Source organism: Solanum dulcamara, chromosome 9 (assembly GCF_947179165.1).
Source record: "Solanum dulcamara chromosome 9, daSolDulc1.2, whole genome shotgun sequence".
In the NCBI taxonomy this organism is placed as follows: Eukaryota; Viridiplantae; Streptophyta; class Magnoliopsida; order Solanales; family Solanaceae; genus Solanum; species Solanum dulcamara.
Window position 1 is genome coordinate 76,692,216 of NC_077245.1, and position 7,181 is coordinate 76,699,396.

Genomic DNA, 7,181 nt, shown 5'->3' on the forward strand with positions numbered 1-7,181 from the left:
TTCACTGTTGTGGTAGACTTGTAATATTAAAATTATGTATAGAATTTAGTGAAATGTGAGGGGTGGATTTTGATATAATTGAAACGTTTGGGGTTGATTGAAGAATAAATTCTCCAACTTCATTTTTCAATTTCTTCTATTCTAAGTTACACATGATTTGCATATGAATATGTTACAAATTAGGATATTTCCCCATTCCAATAGCTATAAATGAACTTCGCTTTGTTTCATGATGTATTTTCTCATCGTCGTTATTGTTTATTAATTATGAGAATTAATCGAAAAATTTCTGTCTCGTATAATTTATTAGTTTTTCATTTGAGGCTTCATAAATAATGTCTAATTAAGGGATATTTCTGAATGTGAAAACTACAATGTTTAAGAATAGATTAGGAGTAAGTTTGAAAAATAAATTTCAATTATTGTTTGTAATAATTTTGCTTTACTTTGGTAATTAACGTATTATTTTTTATGACTTTTTTTGTTTTAATATACTACTTTATAATTAATATAAAAGAAAAAAAGAAGAAAAGGTAGACATAAAGGAAAAAATAATCTTTTGTTAATTATCATGATAAAATGAATAAAATCCTATATATTTGATCAAATATATTAAATTTCGAACCACAAAATGATAAATTATAGTAGGAAATATTTCCACCTTTAGAGTCCCAAAACAAATAGTCTTCTAGTCACTTATATATAATTAAAACTTTAAAAGTTATCAAGGAATGGAGGTATTTGTCATTTACTAAAACAAGGGGAGTGTCTATTCCTTAAACCAAACTTGAAGGATAAAAATATAATTTTACTAAATTAAGAAAAATATCATAACCCAACCTTTTTGTTTCCCCAAAAAACCATGTTTCCAACTCAAACTTGCACATAGGGGTGTGAACAAATTTAACTGAAAAAAATATTATTGAGTTATTGTTATTGGATTATTGGTTTAATGGGTTTTTAATGATTTTATAAAAAAAATTATTGAGTTATTGGTTCGATATTAATTTTTAATATTGGGTTATTGTGTAACTGATAATCCGTTAAGACAATAATAATTTATTACTTTACCCCTAAATAAATATTAAATATTAATATCTTATTGGTTACTACCTTTGCCCTTTAGTCTACAATTCACATTATTGTCCTAGTTTTTTTATTTGTGTTGCACTTGTAAAGTTCTTTTCATTTTAGTCACTATTGTTTCTATTTTATGAGCATTTCGTAATGTTATATTATTGTCTTGTCGAGTCAAATTTTTGGAGAAGTCATATAATTATTTTATAAGCATTTTCTTATTGGTTAAATCAAAAATCGAGCCGTTAAGGACCGAAATCGATAAAAAAAAATCTTATTGGTTTGTTATTGGTTTAACATATTTCAAAACTGAAAATCGATAAATCGAACCGATAATACATAAAATCGAATCGAACCGAACAGACCGATGCACACCCCTACTTGCACCTAGCGGTCTAAACAACGGGTTTTCTAATGGACAACTCAATGCTTACTCATCATTTTTAATTTTATTTATTTGATTTCGTATTGGATACCCATATTAAAGATTGACTAATTTAGGTTCGCGTTATTATAGAGGCTATTCAAGGAAAGCGGTTCATATCAATTTATTTTTTTATACTCAGGGCTTGAAATTGAGACCTTTGGTTAATATATTTTCTTTTTTGTGTTTGTGTTTGTGTTTTTGGTACTCTTTTCAGCTCATATAATCTGTTGTGGTTTTTGAAAATAGTTATCTCAAATTATTTACCATATTATAAATTAGGGAAAACTACATAAATTGGACCCATTTGTGAAACTTTTTATTCAATTTGGACTCAACCAAAATTATTTATCCTTAATGGACCCCTGACTCAAACTATTTACGTGCCTACCCCACTTTCTCTTTTCTTATTTCGCCCATGACGTCAGCATAACACCAGCATCACAACTATGAATTAATCTTATGTGATACTCTCTCGATATATTGATATCATATTGGTATCATATAGAACTGAGTTTAATCCTCTATAATACTCCATCGGTATCACCTTAGGATTGGACACCTCCATCTGTCCACTGGTTTGTGGGTCGCCAAAAGATTTTTCACCAACTGATTTATGAAATGCTTTCCTCCATCATTGATTATTGCTCGTGGGGTCCCAAACCGCGCGAAGATGTGTATTTCAAGAACTAAAGCACCACTTTGGAATCATTAGTCGGAAGAGTCACTGCCTCTACCCACTTTGATACATAATCTACTGTTACAAGGATATACTAGTTGCCATTGGATGGTGAGAAAGGTCCCATTAAATGCTATGAATGCACTGTAGATCATGCCAACGCCGCACGTACTGATCCCCCAAATACCCTGAAGGTCACATAATGGTTTCGAATAAAAATCGATCGGAAACTAGTTCACCAAAAATATTCATGGACTAACACATACGAAAAAATTAGAAAATCTCCTAATGCTGCTTGTGCGGCCCCTAAATTCTATGAATATGTCGTGGATCATGCAGACGCCGCATGTACTAATCACCTGGGTACCTATGGAGTGTCCCATAATGATTTCAAAAGAAAGTTGACCGGAAGCCAGTTCACCAAAAATATTAATGGACTAACACACACGAAAAAATTAGAAAATCGCTTGATTCTTTCGAGTGTGCAACCCCTAAATGCTATGAATGCACCATGGATCATGCCGACATCGCGCGTACTAATCCCAGTTACCTACGGAGGGTCCCATAATGGTTTCGAAGAAAAATTAATCGAAATCTAGTTTACCTAAAACATTTATGGGCTAACACACACAAAAAATATCAGATAATTGTCTAATTTTGCTTGTGCGGCTCATAAATATTATGACTGTTCCATGGATCGTGTTGATGTCACATGTTGTGATCCCTCGCGACTCAAGTAGCCTCGGCGGCGCTTTAGAAGGGTTTAAGATCATTTTATTGGCAATGAAATAGGAATTAGGCGATTTTGCCAGTTCTTCATCAGTGTTAGCCCACTGATATTTTAGGTGCCAGGGGTTCGGGTCGAATTTTCTTGGATTCTTCCATAGTAGCGTCCGTAATGACCTAGGGAAAGACTCTAGTAGCCTCGGTGGCGCTTTAGAAAGGTTTAGGAGTATTTTATTGGCTACGAAATAGGAATTAGGCAATTTTGCCAGTTCTTTGTGTGTGTTAGCCTACAGATTTTTTAGGTGCCGGGGTTTCGGATCGAATTTTCTTGGATTCTTCCATAGTAGCGTCCGTAACGACCTGGGGAACGACTCCAATAGCTCCGGCGGTGCTTTAGAGGGGTTTAGGAGTATTTTATTGGCAACAAAATAGGAATTAAGCGATTTTACCAGTTCTTCTTGTGTGTTAGCCCACGGATTTTTTAGATGTCGGGGGTTCGACTCGTATTTTCTTGGATTCTTTCATAGTAGCGTCTGTAATGACCTAAAGAACGACTCCAGTAGCCCCGGTGGCGCTTTAGACGGGTTTAGGAGCATTTTATTGGCTACGAAATAGGAATTAGGTAATTTTGCCAGTTCTTCGTGTGTGTTAGCCCAAAGATATTTTTAGGTGCCAGGGGTCCGGGTCAAATTTTCTTGGATTCTTCCATACTAGCGTCCGTAACGACCTGGGGAACAACTCTAGTAGCTCCAGCGGAGCTTTAGAGGGGTTTAAGAGCGTTTTATTGGCAATGAAATAGGAATTAAACAATTTTCCCAATTTTTCGTGTGTGTTAACCCATGAATTTTTTAGGTGCCGGGGGTTCGGGTAGAAATTTCTTGGATTCTTCCATAGTAGCGTCCGTAACGACCTAGGAATGACTTCAGTATCCCCGGTGGCACTTTAGAGGGGTGTAAGAGCATTTTATTGGTGACGCAATTGGCATTAGGATATTTTGCTAGTTTTTCGTGTGTGTTAGCCCACAAATTTTTTAGGTGCCAGAGGTCCCGATCGAATTTCCTGGATTCTTCCATAATAGCGTCCGTATTGACCTAGGGAACGACTCCAGTAGCCCCGGCGGCACTTTAGAAGGGTTTAGGAGCATTTTATTAGTGACACAATAGAAATTAGGTGATTTTCCAGTTTTTCGTATGTGTTAACCCACATACTTTTTAGGTGCCGGGGGTCTTGATTGAATTTTCTTGAATGTTTCTATAGTAGCATCCGTAACGACCTAGGAAACGACTCTAGTAGCCCCGGCGGCGCTTTAAAAGGGTTTAGAAATATTTTATTGGCGACGCAATAGGAATTAGTCGAATTTTCTAGTTTTTCGTGTGTGTTAGCCCACAGATTTTTTAGATGCCGGGGGTCTGAGTTAAATTTTCTTGGATTCTTCCATAGTAGCGTCCGTAAAGACCTAAGGAATGACTCCAGTAGCCCCCGCGGTGCTTTAGAGGGGTTTAGAAGTATTTTATTGGCGATGCAATAAAAATTAGGCGATTTTCCCAGTTTTTCGTGTGTGTTATCCTACAGAATTTTTAGGTGCCGGGGGTCCAGGTTGAATTTTCTTGGATTCTTCCCTAGTAGCGTCCATAACGACCTAGGGAATGACTCTAGTAGCCCCGGTGGCGCTTTAGAGGGGTTTAAGAGCATTTTATTGGCGACGCAATTGGAATTAGGCAATTTTGCCAGTTTTTCATGTGTGCTAGCCCATGGATTTTTAGGTGCCGGGGGTTTGTGTCGAATTTGCTTGGATTCTTCTATAGTAGCATCTGTAATGACTTGGGGAACGACTCTAGTAGCTCCGACGGCGCTTTTAAGGGGTTTAGGAGTATTTTATTAGCGACGCAATAGAAATTAGGCAATTTTGCCAGTATTTTGTGTGTGTTGGCCCATGGATTTTTTAGGTGTTGGTGTTTTGGGTCGAATTTTCTTGGATTCTTCCATAGTAGCTTCCGTAACGACTAGGGAAGATTCCAGTAGCCCCGGCGGGGCAATAGATGGGTTTAGGAGTATTTTATTGGCGACGTAATAAGAATTAGATAATTTTGCCAGTTTTTTGTGTTAGCCCACAGATATTTTTGGTGTCGGGGGTTCGTGTCGAATGTTCTTGGATTCTACCATAGTAGCATCCGAAACGATCTAGGGAACGACTATAGTAGCCCCGACAGTGCTTTACAGGGGTTCTGGAGTATTGAATTGGTGACAAAATAGGAATTAGGCGATTTTGCCAGTTTTTCGTATGTGTTAGGCCACAGATTTTTTAGGTGCCGGGGATCCAGGTCTAATTTTTTTGGATTCTTTCATAGTGTCGTATGTAACGACCTAGGGATGACTCCAGTATCCCCTACATCGCTTTAGAGGGGTTTAGGAGCATTTTAATAGCGACACAATAGGAATTAGGCGATTTTGTCAGTTTTTCGTGCCCACGGATTTTTTAGGTGCTGGGGGTCCGGGTCGAATTTTCTTGGATTCTTCCATAGAAGCGTCCGTAACGACCTAGGGAGAGACTACAGTAGCCCCGGCGGCGCTTTAGAGAGGTTTAGGAGCATTTTATTGGCGATGCAATAGAAATTAGGCGATTTTCCCAGTTTTTATTGGTCAAATTTTCTTGGATTCTTCCATAGTAGCATTTGTAACGACCTAGGGAACGACTCTAGTAGCTCCGGCGGCGCTTTAGAAGGGTTTAAGAACATTTTATTGGCGATGCAATAGGAATTAGGCGATTTTGCCAGTTTTTCGTGTGTGTTAGCCCAAGATTTTGTAAGTGTCAGGGTCTGGGTTGAATTTTCTTGGATTCTTCCATAGTAGCGTCCGTAAAAATGACTCCAGTAGCTCCTGTGATGCTTTAGAGGGGTTTAGGAGCATTTTATTGGCGATGCAATAGAAATTAGGCAATTTTCTCAGTTTTTTTTGTGTGTTAACCCACAATTTTTTTAGATGCCGAGGGTTTAGGTTAAATTTTCTCGGATTCTTCCATAGTAGCATCCATAACGACCTAGGGAATGACTCTAGTAGCCCCGGGGTGCTTAAGAGGGGTTTAAGAGTATTTTATTGGCGACGCAATAGGAATTAGGCAATTTTGCCAGTTTTTCGTGTGTCTTAGCCTACGGATTTTTTAGGTGCCGAGGGTCCCGGTCGAATTTTCTTGGATTCTTCCATAATTACATCCGTATTGACCTAGGGAACGACTCCGGTAGCCTCGGAGGCGCTATAGAAGGGTTTAGGAGCATTTTATTGGTGACGCAATAGGAATTAGGCTATTTTGCCAGTTTTTCATATGTGTTAGCCCACTGATTTTTTAGGTACCGGGGTACCGGGTTGAATTTTCTTGGATTCTTCCATAGTAGCATCCGTAACGTCCTAGTAAACGACTCCAGTAGTCCCAACGACACTTTAGAGGGGTTTAGGAGCATTTTATTTGCGATGCAATAGAAATTAGGCAATTTTGCTAGTTTTTTATGTGTGTTAACCCACAGAATTTTTAGGTGCTGCGGGTGCTGGTCGAATTTTCTTAGATTCTTCAATAGTAGCGTCCATAACGACCTTGGAAACGACTCAAGTAGCCCCGTCGGAGCTTTAGAAGGGTTTAGGAGTATTTTATTGGCAACGAAATAGGAATTACGCGATTTTGCCAGTTCTTCGTGTGTGTTAGCCCACAGATTTTTTAGGTGCCGGACTTGCGGGTTGAATTTTGTTGGATTCTTCCATAGTAGCGTCCGTAACGACCTGGGGAACGACTCCAGTAGCCCTTGCGACGCTTTAGAAGGGTTTAGAAGCATTTTATTGGCAACAAAATTGGAATTAGGCAATTTTGCCAGTTATTCGTGTGTGTTAGCCCACAGATTTTTTAGGTGTCGGGGGTCCGGATCGAATTTTCTTAGATTCTTCCATAGTAGCGTCTGTAAAAACCTAGAGAATGACTTCAATAGCCCTGGCGGCGCTTTAGAAGGGTTTATGAACATTTTATTGGCGACGCAATAGGAATTAGGCGATTTTGCCAGTTTTCGTGTGTGTTAGCCCACAGAATTTTTAGGTGCTGGGGGTCTATGTCTAAGTTTCTTGGATTCTTCAATAGTAGCATCCGTAATGACCTAGGGAACGACTCCAGTAGCCCTAGTGGTACTTTAGAAGGGTTTAGAAGCATTTTATTGGTAACGAAATAGGAATTAGGCGATTTTACCAGTTCTTCGTGTGTGTTAGCCCATAGATTTTTTAGGTGCCGGGGATTTGTGT